The sequence below is a fragment of the Bombus huntii genome, chromosome 9 (genome assembly GCF_024542735.1).
Source record: "Bombus huntii isolate Logan2020A chromosome 9, iyBomHunt1.1, whole genome shotgun sequence".
Lineage (NCBI taxonomy): Eukaryota > Metazoa > Arthropoda > Insecta > Hymenoptera > Apidae > Bombus > Bombus huntii.
The window spans coordinates 12,559,456-12,576,873 of NC_066246.1; the positions used below are offsets into that span (position 1 = coordinate 12,559,456).

Genomic DNA, 17,418 nt, shown 5'->3' on the forward strand with positions numbered 1-17,418 from the left:
CTATGCAACACCACTGATGTAAATATACGTGCGTTAATCCTGTGAGAATATAATAAAATAACGAAGATTTTCAGAATAATTTTTTCTTTGCCAAAATTTCTAATATTTCCGTTGTCGGATGTAAAAAATAGATATTCCAACGGTTTTGTAGAAAATACACGAGGCATTAAAAATAAAGATGGAACTTAAGGAGTGAAATTTATAATACTATACGCGATGGCTTTCCCGAACCTCTCTCGTGTTGCATTATGAAAAGGTTAAAGTAAATCATAATAATTTTACATAATCTATGTTATTATTGCCACCTTGTTTCATGTTTTTAATAACACAGAAGCCGGATAAAAAATTAACAGAGAGAAATTACAGTTTGTTCAAAGTGAAAGAATTCACTAACGTCTAATCCTCGCGACGTGTCGAAGCGGAAGTGAAACGAGGATGGATACGTGATAGAATCCCTTTATTAGAGTCACGTAACGTCGCAATGCGACGTTGAACTCGTATTTCGTGCGAAACTCGCTGTCAATATTAACACCGTTTTCCCATTCGACGTGTTGTAACTCGAAACGAGGGAATTTTTATTCTGGCGATACACCAGGAAAGGAAAATATCGCTTGCGCAATTCGCAACGAAAACCAGCGCGGCTAGAAACGAAAGCTCTGCGCGACCGGTAGCTGGATTTCGTGTATACGTATGTTCAACATGTACTACCGCTCAAAGATATTTGGATACCTGCTTATTCTTTGATGAGATGTATTTCAATTATACAATTACGGATAAATCAAACTGCATTTATTTTCTTCTTTCTGATCAGTCAAATTGACCAATTATCACTACCATTTTGTACAAAATTCTCAATTTCATTAGTCAGGCACAGAGTTTTTAATATCTGAAAAAAGAAGATCTTATTTTCTTAAGTATAAATATTTGTTATAGATAAATAGTATATAAACGATTGCGAATTTTAAAATAAATTTTGTAAAATAATATTTATTTTGTCATTTTTCTCTGTAGCCACTGGTAGTGTATATATATATATAAGGTGGTCTAAAAATCAGTCTCACGATCTTTCTACAAATCATAATACTAAGAACTTAAGAAAGTTTTACTTCTATGAAAAATTAAGGTTACCTCTATTTTTTAAAAATGAGACAATAATTTTTATATATACCATTCAAAGGGCTTTTTAATCCTCCACAAAAAAGTATTAAAGTACTTGTTCCGAAAAATGATTAAATTTTATTTAAAGCTTAAATAATATTTTAACTTCAATGTTATAGAACTTATCCTACGAAAAACAACGAAAACAAAAATTAAGATATGCTTGCTATCTTTTCTTATCTTTCACACAATAAATTTCACAATATTAAAGTTAAAATATATTTTAAACTAATCATTTCCCGACCAAGTACCTTAATACTTTTTTGTAAGGAATTAAAATACGTATCGAATGATGTATACAAAAATATATTGTTCCATTTAGAAATATAGAGATCACCTTGACTTTTTTATCTAAGTAAAACTTTTTTTGAAAACCTTAATATTGCAATTTGTGTTGAAATTTGCAAGTGCACTTGAAGTTTGCAATTTGTGTCTGAAAAATTGCGGGGACTCTACTTTTGTACATATCGTTGTATAATCAATAGTAAAATATAGATTATTGCCAGCTGTTTGATAGGTAGTTTAGATTTATACCTTGACGATTCTATGAAAGTATAGTAATTATTATTTTTGATTACTAATTCATTATTAATTTTTACATTTTGGTAACATTTACATACTGTTACTACATATTGACTAAGGCTTTGGATTCTGATAAACAGTAGCATAAGTACGATATCCAAGTTTTGCACAGGTGGCGGTGAGCGGCCAGGGCAAAGATTTTTCATTCGTGTTTGCACGATGCATTTCGACACACGGAGCCCCGCGACCGTACAACTCGACACGAACGCGCGTTCTGCGATTAAATATACCGCACGGACGAGTGACGGCGACTTTAATTACTTCGCAGAGTCCCGATTAATGACCCGCGTGGACAGCGGCCGCCTCTCGTAACTTGCATCGAAAATTTCTAACGACTTTGATATATTGCGCGCTCGCCGTTTGTACAGGTGCCACGCGGAAAAATTATGTTTCCTACCCTATTGGCGGAATTTCAAGTAGACAAAGGCGGTTAGCTCTTTGCTTTTCTTCTTCTTCTGGCAACTTTAAGTTTTACTTAGTTAATTTATTAATGAGAAAATTTACACATTGACACCTCATACGAAGTATCAACGTGTTGATGTTACAACTATTTGAGAAACTGTAAAGCTGTCATGGAAGCAGCTTTATTAGAGCACAGCATAAGGAAGCTTTTTAATAAGATTATGACGAAGACGAAACAGTCTCATAGCAAAAATTAGCACTAAAATTATCAGAAAGATAAAAATGACTACTTAATTTTTCATAGAAATTTTATACACAAGGAATTTTGTGTAAGATATTACATATATTTTCATATGTTTCTCATTTTGATTTCCTTAGGGAGTACAAGTATTACACTTTAGTAATCAATAGTCGCTTTAATAATTATAGCAATATTGACTAATATAGATATAGTGGAATGCTCTGTAACAAAAATTAGCTATCTGTGAAAACTCTACTATGTTGAAATTTCGTTTATGAATCAAAGATTACCGAATTGGAGCCAATTTTCAAGCAAATTACAAAATCACGTGAACCGTGTAAACTATGGGTTTCAACGAAAAAGTTAGATCTTGTTTCAAGCAATCGGCGAGAACACGCTAAATTTCAGATCAATCTTTCGAAATTGTACGGTTAGCTGCGTCACCGAGGCCACTAACGCCATGGTTCGCAGGCCAAATAAGATTTGAAAGGCAAAAGTGCTGACCAGGAGAATTTTAAACAATCGCGTATCAATCACACGCCGAAGATTTCTATGAAGCTTTTCGCGTGCAACTTTTGTTCTCCTTTTGTTACGTTGAAATCGCGACTACGGCACGTTTCCGCGCACGTGTACAAGAAACTCGTCAAGGATAACAGCTGCGAGGAATCACGACTACTAGCGAATCGCAAGGAAGAAGAGGAAATCGAGATTTCGCGAGCACGTAATTTGATTTTGCTCGTTTTGCTCATTTATCCAAGTGTTTCTAGGTCGCATATTATCTCCGATGAAATTGAAGGGGAATTTCAGATTTTCTGCTTTTAATTGACTTTGTGTTTTATCGAGTCCGAGTACTCTAAAGCACTTTACTCTCGCAAGCAATCTTCTCAAACTTTATTGCATTCCAAGTTTCATTATACCTTTTCGTGGCAATAATTAGGATTCAATGTTTTCTTATGTGAGAAATAATTTGTTGGAAAGTAATGTTACACTTTCAAAACCATTTCGGATCTTTGTTGGAATAACTAAGGTGCAACTTGAAACTAAAATACACATATGGATGTATCATGATTATCTAGATCTGCTATGAAATTGTAATTATGGAATTGCATTATAAAAATTGTGTTCGTTATTGTATTAATTCGAAGTTTTGCCCTCGAAAGGAAAGGAAGGTAAGTAACAAAATGTAAAAATGTAAACGAGAAACGAGCGAATACATTGTATATCCAAGCATCTGAGACGGAGAATAATGGAGGGTACGCGCAACAAAGGGCCAAGAGGAACGAACGTACGAATTACGTGCCGGGTCAATTATCCGGCCTGCACGACCGTTAATCCAATTTACGAAATAGCCGGTCACGAGCGTACCACACGCGGCGCGTGCGACGAAAAGGAGTGTGGATCGCGGTTAATCGTGGGTGGAAAGACCGCCCAGTGATTCGCGGCCTCTTGGAAGTTCGATTCTAACATAATGCGCTGAAACGAGGAGAGAAGGCCTGACAAAGTTGCAAGAACCGCCGGTTAAAATCATCCAGTATCTCGCGTTGCGTGCAAATAAACGTCGAATCGTGGCATTCGTAGCTCCTTTCCAGTCGAACAGAAAAAAAAGAAAAAGAGGCAAACGCTCGACCACGATTTTCGCCCCACGAGAACGTTACTCGGGCAACAGGCGTTAATTTTATACGAATACCTGCTTGAGAACGATTAATGGCGATTGGAGAGACTGAATCGAACCGATTTCAAATTCCCCAGCTGGTTGCCCCACACGGTAATCTCACCTTTCGATTCATTTATCTGCGAGTATATATTTGTGCAAGAGGAAAGATTAGATAAGCAGTGGTGTAATGATATACGACAGAGAAGAAATTTGAATTAAAGTAGTTTCGGTGAAGTTGAGTTCATATATAATCGTAAAAAATTTATAAAACAATTACAAGAAATTCTGTGCTAATGAGAAATTATTAAAGATGTTCGAATGGCAACGTTGATTTCGCTAATGATAAGCTAAATTTGAGAACGTACCGCTGCCCTGCTTTGATAGTGACACGATTCAAGAAATGTAAGAGGAGAGGCGTTTTAAAATTTACGAAGAAAATATTCGCGAGCCATCCCAACGACATTATAAGGGTCGCATGACACAAGATATGCCACTATTCGGGAAGACAGTACTACCTTCCGCTTGTTGCGTTACAAAACAACCGAAGATGAGTGTTGTTGTAATATTAAGACCAGATTGATAGCAGCATAAGTAATAATCGTTCTCTCTGACGCAAAGCTAATGGAATTATAAATATGTTTTGCACGATAAAAGTAGAAGCGTAATGTAAACTTTGTATACAATAAAAGTAAATTTGAAATTTATTGAGTTGTGCCACAATCAAAACAAAGTAACAATGTATATTTTATTGTACGGAAATTCTTGTTACGAAACTAAAAATAGTGTGTTGACATCTTTAGAAACGAAGGTAAATCGAGCAATACTGTTACTCTGTACTTTGTACGCAACTATGCTTCGTTTGTTTTTAAAAACATGCCAGGCAATGGTAGTCTTAATTATATTAATTCCATATCGTACCCCAGAGATAAGCAATACGGCGTACTTGCTTACTGTTTCTTCATTTATATTTCTTTGTTTCAAAATGAAAATAGATTTCAAAATAATTGAGATATCAAAACACAGATACATTGAAATTAAAATGATCATAAATCATAAACCAAATAATCATAATGAAGCACTCACGTTTTTAAAGACAGCCAAATTCAATGGGATACGCCGTCATAATGCACTCCAAAATAAACCACACTTCCACCAAAACAAAAGTCCCCAAAATTTTTTATTGCGTTCCTGTGAAAACGAATTAAAAATTTATACGCGTTTCTGCTTTTATGAAAGACTTATCAAACTCGTCAAACGAAAACTTCTGATACGAAATCGAGTCAACGATAAGACAACGCTGATAGATACTTCTTCGATCGTATGATGCAATCGTCAATGTCACGCGAAGGTAATTGAACAGAAGACGAACGCCACAACACTACATCACCGGCAAAGGTCGGAGGATGACTGAGGAGGATTTAATTATTTCATATTTCAGGTATCTCCCACTTCTATGCTCACGGCTGCGCAGTGGCGATTCTCGTGGTGACTACGAGCTTCATGCATTCACTTAACAATTTCTTCGGCTCTACGCAACGTGTTACTACCACGCGGTGATCCTTCATATTAATCAATATCTGTATCTAATAATTTTATTTATGCCGATTTTCCCGAAGCTACTTTAAAAAAAGGATTATCTGAAATTTTGTGGATCTTTTTCAATGTAATCTTGTGAGAAACTAGATACTTTGTAATTCGCATCATGAATTCTCTTAAAATTGTAACTTGTACGTTTTTACGTTAGCCACTTTGCTATCTTTAGTTTGATAGGAATATAGCATATCTGCTTCTACTGTTAGATCTATTACGCAATTGTAACTTGCAACATAAATTTTGTAACTTACAGCGCGCGATTTGATTTCAAATTTTCAAAAAATCCTGCGATACAATAACTTTTTGCTAAAAACTTCACATGCTTATTTAAGGGAAGAACAAATTTGTTAATAATATAGTTTGCATTTACAAATTCAATGAAACAACTTTATGTAACATGTCGCCTTCGGCCATATCGCTTAAACATACAAAAGTCATTAACATAAAAATTCTACGGCCCACGAAACCAATGTCAAAACATCAAAAACCTTACAATTCAATGAAACCAACCATACCACCTTCGAGATAAATACGCATGCAGTAGCTGTGCGCTTCCTCTAAGTCAATGTAGTGTAAATCTCGGAGACCATAACATTCATTGACGTACACCTCCGTTCATATTTATTGGGACACGTGCTAGTCTCGTATATATCGTGATAATTGATGGAAATTACAAAGGAAATAAATATTCGAATGAAATTAGTGAAAAGAATTTAAGATTCCAATTCCAAGAATCTAAGTTTCGGTTTCCAAGATTCTAGAGTTCCAATTTTGAAAAGTTTGATAGCGAAAGTATTTCAATTCTCGTTCGTTAATAGCGTAATTAGGTCACTTTTCGTCACACAAGCTCAAACATAGAGCACACGTATTTTCATTTCGTCGCCAAAATAATTACGTTTAAAGATCAGTGACGCGCGTCTACGAATCTTAGAAAAGTTAAACATTTTGTGGCACGTATCATATTTCGCTAATCAATTTTCCACTCAACGAATAGTACAATATGCGATACTTTCACCGAAACTATCTCAAAATTAAACTTCGGACAATCCAACCGTAGACACAACACCCAATAAATCTCCTGTAAATCGTGAATCGTGCTGGCAATAGATATAACGTGCGAACAAATTGGTATAGTTGGAAAGAACCGGAAGCAAGAGCGGAGAGAATAAACGACGAAGGCGTCGTTTTGGCGCGTTCGTGGTAAAACAAACAGTGCACACGACGCGACGTTCGAGGCGCGGATGAAAAGTTTGGCGTGTGTTTCGTGCATGCGCCTCCAACGCGATGCACATATTACAGTAACCAGACACGGTGAGAAAGAGAGACAGTGGTTAGGAAAGATCGTGTAAACGGCGATAGAGCGTGCGAGCAAGATCGTGGCCGCATGATCGGCCACGGGACAATGTAATCGAGACGATAAACCAGATAACTCGTAATTAAAGTTTGCAGATCGATCCATGGCCCCCGTGGAATGAATTAATTACGAGTAAATTGCGAGTTGGCGTTTATGTAACTGCGCCGCGCCGATTTTGTCGTAAAAGTAAAAGGAATCGGGTTCACCGGTTTAATTTATCGATCTGCTGTCGGTTTGGTTGGTAGTTTCACAGTTGAAAGTATTAAGTTTGCTGCTTTATTTAATCCTGTTATGGTTTTTGATTTTTTACGCTATAACTTCGATCTCATTTCAACGAACGAAAAGATACTTCATGTTTAAAAAATACTTTGGTATAACGTTGAAAGGAAAAATTACCAAGAAAATCAACGATTTCTTCGTGCGCTTTCTGCAATTTAAGAAATTAGATGCTTCAAATGATGTAACAGGTATAATTCAGAATAATTTGTCCAGTGATATAGAATACTTCTAAAAGTAATGAATGTGGGAAAAAATATACGATATATAAAGTCACCAATTTAAATTTAGGAATATGTAATCGCAGTTTTGATTGGAATAATAAATTGTTTACGTAGAAGTATTTATATGAAAAGCAATGTAATAAACTTCACAAGCTACTTGCCTATTGCCTAAAAGAAATTAATTTAGAAATAAAACAAGACATTCTAAATTATTTCACATACAGAAACGATTACTTGGCCTGAAAAAAGAAGCATGACTTTATTCAGGTTACTAAACGCATGTCAGAATTTGTACTATGGTAATTACGTGCACGTGCAATTATCAAAAAATTGGAACCCGATGATTAGATTTCTCCAACATCACATTTCTCTTGCTAACCAGACAACTTTTACTTAAACAACATTCTATATTATCAACAGTTTGCGAAATAACCCTGTACATCCGCATGAAACCTTATTTAACAGATTGCAACTTCAGGCCAGTTCTCGTACAATTTTCTTTGGATTACACCGTTACCTAATACTTGTAGCTTCATTATTATGCACGAAACCGGCGGGCAAACTAGCGTAACCGAAGCGTTTCAACGTTCAGTTTCGACAGCAGGAAATTCTGAGAGTTAATATGGTTAATCGTAATCGCTAAAACCAATCAAATCTCATACACGATCGATCAAGTAGAACGGGAATTTTGTAAATTCTGATAAATCACAATTAAAGACCGTGAGTTAATTATGGGATGAAGGCAGCGATACGAGCTATTTAACCGTAAATCTGGGTCATCGAAATTCTTTTTATGGATAAACGTGCATACACGCGCTATGATCTGCCACGTGCACGCATATAAACGCAATTATGCATGAAGTGTATTGTCGACTTTACTTTTAAGTCAGTGGGACCGGAAACCAAAACGACCGAACGATACTGGAATATTAAATTAGTCGAAAATTGACCGCTATCTCATTGCGAAATTAAACCTGTATCATCCGGAACGCTTCCTAGCTGCATCGTATATTATATTCCTCGAGATATTAAATATTTTATACGATCTTAAGAAAACTTAAAAGAAGAGTTTCTTGGTATCATAATTCGTAAAGCTTCCTTCGTGTTGCAAAAAAAAAAAAAAAAACGAGATATATGAAAATGGATTGTTCTTTAAAGATATTGTTATTTGTTAGTGATAATCTTACAAGATATCGTAATTGATCGTGATAGCCCAGTCCTGTCTCTAATTTCATTGCTATGTAAAAAAGATACAACATTTTCATTTCGAATTATTAAACATGAAAAGTCCATTAATTTTAGCCAAATAAAATTAATGAAACACAGTGATCAATAATCCTATTCAAATAATAAAATGTAGACATAAATCGAGAAAGAAGAAATAGTTAGCCTAACTAAAAGCGCTTCCTGCTTTAATTAAAAGTTCACGCGTGACCCACGGTGCACAAAGCTTCATGTACGCGCGAATTCGTGGAACAGCAAATTCCGCGGCAGAATGGCGAGCATAGAACAATATTTCCTTTGTAATAATTAGACACGACAAGCTTTGGAGGAAGCGAAAGATGCGTTCCTCTCGCGACCATGATCGAGAGTGAGAAACGCGTGACATGACGCGAACGGAAAAGAGACGGTGTAGAAGAGAAATTGCGTACAATATGTAGTGAAACAAGTGCCGTTAGTCGTGTTGGTGTCAGAAACGGTTTCACGTTCCGTCTGATTATACATTAACCTGATTTAATAATCCCAATATTAAATTCTGATAATAATTAGTCCCAATGAACATTGGTGTAATGTCTCACAGACCTTGTTTCAAGGTTTGGTTTACGAGCTACAATCAAGTATATTGTATATTTTACTAACTTAAAGAAAGGCGATTTTTAAAACTGAATATACAGGGTGATTGGTAACTGGTGGTACAGGCGGAAAGGGGGTGATTCTACGCGAAAAAAGAAGTCGAAAATATAGAATAAACATTTTTTTAATTCTTTTTTTTTAATTTTTTAAAAATCTACAGTGAGATCCGTTATAACGAGACATGATAAAGTGCACGCGTACCGAGCGAAAATTCAAAGTCGATTTTCTCGAAAACAAAGCCTCAAACGAAAAATTTTTATTCTATATTTTCGACTTCTTTTTTCGCGTAGAATCACCCCCTTTCCGCTTGTACCACCAGTTACCAACCATCCTGTATTTATGCAAATTTATATTTTTGCCGATATAAGTGAGAAAATAAAACTTGAGTAGAAATATACTTTATCCTTTAAATGTTATTACAAGTACCACTATACTCTGAATATTTTATATATTTTTGTATCTTGAAGTTCCCCACAAATGCATTAGAATTAGCAGTCTAATGATAAACTATGAAGTTCTCTTAATACTAAAAAATAATATTTATGTTTTATGAGTTTATGTGTCGTAGAATTGTGGAAATATAATTAAAAAAAATCTATTTTCTATCGAGCTATAGGATTATGTTAATATTTTGTGCAGATCTTGCATTGTTTTGAAAGTAGGTATTTCCATACGAATAGCCCTAGAATACGCTAACTATGCGATAAATTCATTTCGTAAAATATTAGATTAAGAAAGATATGGAAATTGTTATTTTTGTGGAAAATTTTGCGACTGATTGTATTTTCATTGTTATAATGATCGACGGTGGTGAATCGGTATGTAGTTGTGGTTATTCATTCGCAACATGCGACGCTCGTTATGCGAAATTCGTGTTCAACCCGACGTTCGGACAACAATTAACGATGAGAAACAAGCTGCGCTACATGAGCGAGAAACAGGACCGGATGGACGAGAGGAAAATAGAGGAGCAACGAGAGAAATGACGTGAAAACGTTACCTGACGTGAAATCATTGTGCACTTCTATACGACCATTGTGCACTTAATGAATATTCGTGCTTCAAGAATACCGTTCGATTTTAAACCACTCCGTTTAGCAATTTAAAGCATCTTCCAGTTTCACTGGAAGAAATTAGTCATAATATGAGTTATAAACACGAAGTAAATTGATGACGTTAAATGGAACTCTACAGTCGGATAAATAATTACGTGAGACTGAGCGGTAAACCTTTTAGATTTTAATATAATCCTTTAGTGCGTTTTTTTATCCTAAAATGTTTAATAGATATTGATTGTACGAATAGATATTTTGGAGATGGATTTCTGTAAAGTAGATTAGTCTTGACGGTAAAATGTGTAAGGTTCGCGCGGTAATGCTCGATGATTTATGACTGGTAAATTAGTTACGCGTACTTGTTAGGCTTGTGATAACCAGTGAATAAGTCAACAGCTCTGAACATGTTCTTCGTTGAAACAAATGATGATAGTATTTACGATGTGTGAAATATTTGGTTCTTTAGGTTCCCTTTAATAAATTGTCAAAATAAATTCGAATCTTAAATGAAAGATCGTATCTTAATCTACAACTACTATGTTCCTGACTTTCAGACCATTTACATGCCCTTCGTACATAAACTAATACGTATATGATATAATAAATAACAATTAATAAATAATAAGTACAATGATAAATTAATCTGTCAAAATTGAATTTGTCTTTCTTTGATCCGCTACACTTCAAAGAATACTAATCCACGTACAAAGCCTCTTCAAATCCTTACTTCAAAAACTCGATGAGATAAGATCTCCGTAGTTCTAAGTCTTCGTTTCTACTGAATCAACAACGAGCGACATTTTCTTGCCGCTTACTGCTGCGTGTTTCGAAACATATCCAATAAATAGCAATTTACAAAAATATTTTGTTCACAACGAGGCAACATACAACGATGATTTTAATAAACATGGAGCAGCAACAAAAAGTTGTTACTCGATGTTGCTTCAGTGGAGATGATACTTAAGATTTCTGTTCTTCCCGAAGACTGTACTTTTCTAACTTATTCTTCTCGAGATTTCCATTGTTAACAAAAATCTACAATACCAACATGCCGCATTATGCAAATAAAATACGAACCGCATTAATATCCCTCTCAGTGTTCAGTCAAGTTACATGAGGTACCCGCGGAACAGACAAATGATCGCGCTGCCGGCCAATCTTTCGCAAGTTTAATTTCCCCGCGCGTGACAGTCATCCGTGACATTAATTACACGGCGTGCATGCCTCGAACGTTCGAAAGGGAAGAAACTGTGTGGCGTGTGCGTGGGTAGTGCGGGGTGAAACGAGGTGGAAAGCACAATTGAAAATGAGAAACACGTGACGGGGACATGAACGTGAAAATATAGCGAGAAGGAAGAAGAGTAACGGGCCATGGGCGTGCGACGGGAACAAGTATCGCGGTCTGTTCGCGACTCCGTGCCGTGGAACAGAGGTTATTAGATGCAGAACGTCGTGTCGTAATAAATGCCCTGAGCATAAATACGCTGCTACGATGCGTCGGTCCGGCTCGTTTTCATGTCGTCTAAATTCTTGCCGCGACTCGTGGAATGCTCGCCGTGCGTATTCGACAGTTGCACTTGAACCAGGAAATTGTCGCGGTCCCGTGAAATTCCAACGAAACGACGCTCTATCACCTGGCACACATGCCAAAATATTTGGGAAATTAACGTCCCCCAGCTCGCGATACATTGCCCGTTATGTCTTGGACTCTAATTTCTCTGCTGTAACGGAAATTCGCAATTACGATGTTAACTAGTATTACGAGTGAAATGAATGTTCATTGAAAAGAGAAGAGTAGGTATGATATGTAGTTTACTGTTCGAGGTTTATAGGAGAAATAGTATCGAGATGAAATAGGTACTTGATAGTTTGAGTACATACCATATAGTAAATGTTTGTATTAGATGTAGATACAAATTCTGTATTTTTAGATTTAGAGTCCACTTTATTTAGTCAGAAAATAGAAAGAAAATCACTAAATCACTGATAAGATTAATGATTGGAAATATTCGAACGTTTAAAATTGAAGATACGATTTGTTTGAAAAAAAAAGAAGTGTCCTTTCCTACGTCTAATAAATCCTCCATTATTTTATTAAAATAAAATAATATGATCTACATATAATAATAAGACGATGAGAGTACAATAATTATTTAATGATAAAATAATACCTAAAATGATTTCGATTTTCTCAAAAGTTTCGTCACTCTTGCGCTTGACTTACACTCTCGTAGTTAGAACAATCACGAACAACTATCTACCACGACTGTCTCGACTCCCGATTACATTGCGCTCTTAAAGATTTCACACGCACAACACACATTCTTGCCACGTGCAGCCAAATTTCCATTAGGCACCAAACAACCATCCTTCGTGTATTCTAAGAACAGCTCCTCAATCGCAATCAATACTCTAGCCTAAACATTTGCAAACTCTATCACCCTCGTGATATCACTACAAAGATAGACTATATTTCTATTAGATTCTATATTAGATATTTCTATAAAAATAGCTGTATTTGATTGAAGCTATTCAATCCAATCAGGATTGTTTAATCAAATAAACATTCCTAAGATTCTTTTAATTACAGTTTACAGCAACAGCGAAAAGAGATCCTTGAGGATTTCCTAGTAAATAGACCCTTCCTCGAAATTCATATTTTTGCGAATATAGCTTACAAAATAGAACCTAGACATGAATTTGGTTTTGTACCTTCAAATTTATCATGCATAAAAATTCACAATCTAGTTATTATATTCCTTATTATTACTAGCATTCTTAGCGGAATCGGAAAAATTATATTCACCATAGTATGTATTTTTCTTCAAAAAAAAGAGTACATCGACAAAGGAAACAAATTCCATTACATGGAAACTAGATCGAGAATCCTAGAAGACTAACAATTTTCCTCATACCATCCAACGTATAATCTCACAATCAGAAGAGAAACATGAGGTACACACACAGTATAGTAAATCTCGACGGGCCACGCTCTGTTTCGCTCTGCTTGCACAGAATAGCGAAAACCTTGATTGTACACCCCTATCTGACATCTGCACGAGTTGTAAGCATTACGATACATTATTACACGGTCGTGTCGCGCCGACAAAGCGCACCAATGACCAGGTGCAATCACGGCCTCGCGTACAATTAACACGCTGCTCGCAATTATGTCCCCGAGGCTTTCGAAACTGCTCCCTTTGCCCCTGTCGTTCCAACAGTGTGGGTGTTGAGACGTGTACTGTGTAGGAGACGCACGGCGTCACGATGATTACTCAATTACGGCTGATCAACGGTTCAGAGTCCGATTGAATCCCCTTTCTCCGTGGAAACGACTTTTTTCCAGCTACGAGCTCGCGTAGGACGCAGAGGTTAATTGTGCAATTGCGACCAGTGAATGGAGCGAGCTATGGATGGTGCCTGATTGTCTATTACTTAGTGACTCGTTTCGACTGTTAACTTCTTTGGATATACTCTAAGCAAAGCGGTAAAGTTTATTTTTGTAGCGATCGTATTGTCATTTTTTTACAAGGGCTGCAGCCACTTTCGTTACATGTTTCATAGGTTTCAACGAGTATGATGACTGAATATGAATCATGTTTCAATGCACGTGTTTACTTATATTTATGTGGTTTTGTATGCTACGTGTGGGATGACAGTTTCTTTATGGTCGATTGTTTTAATTCTGATAGATCTGATAGATATAGCAGGGCGCGATATAGAAAAATCGCAAAATGAGTCGAACGGAAATTTCGTGATTTATGAGACTTTGAGGAAGATAAAGAACTGGTATTGATCGATACCAATCACGATACGCGCGATAATATATATCATATCTTGGATAGGGCTTATAACATATGAAATATCTATTTAAACGATTTCAATTATTTACCTATTCTTAAGTTATATCGAGAAGAATTTCGTTTTCTTGCAGTATACTTTACACGAAATTGAACGCCGAAACGTGCTCTTTTGTTTGGTATGTCGAAAGTTCTTTAGAATTCTCTTTGACAGTAGAATGAATACGTACGAAATTTCAGCAAAACGAGAGATAAGTTTTCGAAGAGAATGCTACTCACAAACTAAGTTGTATTCACCGTTTGGAGTATTTTAGTATTTTTGCTTTATAGATATTCATATACAGATAGCAACAAAATTTTTTACTTATTTCTGATGGAAAAATTTGTTCATCTAACAAAATACTCATCGCTACAATCAATCCAATAAAATGCTTATACTAATCCTCTATCCTGTCACTTTGCATAATTCTACCACATTTTGCTTCCATCTCACACATTCCACCCTAAACAATTCATCTCTCCGACCCCCCCCCCCCCCATTCCCCAACACTTACTAAATCCAATTACGAAAATTCTTGACTACGATTTCCAGTTGACAATAATATAAAACGACAGTAGTAAAGAACGGGCTTCAAGGAACGTTATGAAACCGGGATTCCAGATGCTTTTGTCATCTGGTTGCAACGATATTCGACGAGCGGGGCGGGCCGCTCGTTAACCGAAAGCCTCTCTCGTGGGAGATCCGCCAGGGAGCCTATTTGCTCGTCGTGGAATTCTTCGTTGGTTCGTCATTGCACGTTCATGAGACAGGACGTCGTCTGTGACCCGGTGCCGACGTAACGCGCTATTGTCGCGAAACCGCGAGGAATGCCACGAAATAATCCGTTTTCTGTCTCGCGTTGCGCAATACAGTATTATTCACTTCTTCGGCTCTTTTCAAAACACCTTACATGTAAGTTCCAGATGATGACAAGAATTTTTCACGCGTTTCAGGATGCCTCGCCCGTGTTGAGTAAATAATCAATAGAAGATCACTTTATAATATGCAGGAATAAATAGGAAACATAGAATAAAGATTTTTCGTATAAGGCCTCGTACTGAAGAAAATAACGTTAGAACATATTAAGTCAAACATTACCTTGTTGCGTGCGTATTTGATAAATTTTCAAATTTGCTCGAGTCCTACTTTATATCGGCTCTCTCTAACTTCAATTGTGCTACGGTGTATACTGTGATAGCACATTTGGGATGACTTTCACAACACTACGTGTATTAAATCGTGTGCTAATTTTGGTATTAGAGTAAAATTCCAGTAGAATTTATTTAAGTGTTTTTAAATTAATTTTGGTTCGTGTCTGACTACATGAATTCCTGAACTATTATTATGCATACGAAAAATACTAGGCAGTAGGAAGAGTATGAACTTCCGATGCACAAACTATCTGTATAAACTTATTTGTATAAAATAAATGATACGGATATCAATAATAAATTTCTCTTCCTTTTTGATCAACTTCTACCAACAAAATTTTAGAGGAATGCTACCAAATAACTCTTTTTCTGCTTTGCATTGCACAACACGTCTGTACCCATTGTTAACCTTCACAGCTCTCTTCGAAACACCTTGCATATACATCCCAGACGGTGACAAGAATTTTTTACACGTTTCAAAACTTCTCGGCCGCGTTCCATGTCGTTCGTGCGCGAAACACTCGACCGCTAGCCTCGACAATGCGGCCATTGTTCCATCCTTTCGGTGCCGAAAATCGACTGGCACGCGCTTTTTCAAACTGTGAGTCTGTATTACGTATTGTTCGAACGTGTGACAGGCAATCGCAAAAGAACTCCAACTGGAAGATTACGTGGCCGTCAGACAAGCTCTGCATACGAATCTGCCAGTAAATTTTTCTGTCAACGTCTGAAATTTGCCGAAGTGGCAGTCGCTCCACTGTGTGACTTGTTATCTTGTTTCTGTTTCATCTATACGCTCAGGAATTTCACGGAATCGTGGTGTCGAACTGTGTCGTAATCTGTATCTTCGCAATGTTTTGCAGAATTATTGCATTCTATTGCAACATAATGCTTTTATTATGGAATTATTATCCGTTGTGAATTATTATCCGTTTGTGAATTTTGTCTTCCGGTTATCGTAAAAGATTAGTATTTTTATGGGTGACTAAAAGGAATTATGTATATGTTGTTTGGAAGTTAGTTAATAATAGCGAATGTTATGTAATCGCTGTTGAAATATATTAGCTTTAAGTGATATAAAACGTAATTCTTTCCATCTTTACGCACGCGATAAGTATTTAGACGATATCATGACTATTTCGCGTGAATTTTCAGATAAATGAAACTAATTTGAAAGAAGATACAATCGTTCCAAATCCACTGATTTCTTTCTAATAGTTCCGAATTCTTGAAATATCACGATATATTATATGCAATCCTGTAAGAATTTGTTACTGTAAGAAAGCTCTTTCTAAAGACCTAAAGTAAATAAATAAATAAATATATATATATATGTTATATATGTTATTACATATTATAAAAATATATACATATATTTACTTTAGGTCAATGGAAAAAATTTTATGTATATATTTATATCCATCTTCAATATTTAAAAAATTCTGTCGTCTAACTATATTTGTATCCGCATAAAAAAATTGGAGAGTCGTTTTTGTGTTTTGATGTAATTTAGTGAATATCTTAGGCAATTTTTATCACAGTATCATACAAATAATAAATAAATCCATAAGGTATTCTCGTTTGTCTTCACTTGGTTGATGCAATTCAACCACTCATACTTATTTATCTATATCTGCATTTCTTTATTCACTTTCACTATTCAAGCACTCAAACTGATAAGATTTTCCTACAAAAACAACAAAAACCATAATTCGTTAGTTCCTGGCGTGAAAGTAACGTTTGAAACTAGTCATTCATCGCGGCGTTAAGTTTATTACTACAATTACACTCAGCTCCCAAGTTCCCATCAATCGAGAACTTTCTAAATGTTCTCATAACGCCGTGAAAAATAACCAAATTCCCTTCCATTAAAATTTTTCACCTATCTCGAGTATCTAGTCGAGCACTCAGCACTCTTGTAGATCGTAACTCGAGGACGCAGCGAGAGGTCGCCTGCTCGTGGATCAGCTGTACTCACCTGAAATCAGAAAACACAAGGTTCTTGAGTGCATTTGGTCTCGTGCGTGTGTAGCC

The 17,418-nt window shown here is 36.0% G+C and overlaps 1 protein-coding gene across 6 annotated transcripts in view; it reads right to left on the bottom strand.

The window, feature by feature from the left end:
• Positions 1-17,418, bottom strand: part of LOC126869706 (LIM domain only protein 7) — a 156,447-nt gene that overhangs the window by 68,056 nt on the left and 70,973 nt on the right. Inside the window, exons 1-2 of one of the 6 annotated variants that reach the window (XM_050626580.1) lie at positions 5,346-5,447; positions 5,121-5,225 (exon numbers count right to left, since the gene is read on the bottom strand). The exons of 4 other annotated variants lie outside the window; for them this stretch is intronic. The gene's annotated coding sequence lies outside the window, so the exon portion shown is untranslated. Of the gene's footprint in view, positions 1-5,120; positions 5,226-5,345; positions 5,448-17,418 lie in introns of those variants that run through there. One more of the 6 variants, XM_050626579.1, reaches the window with a different exon arrangement.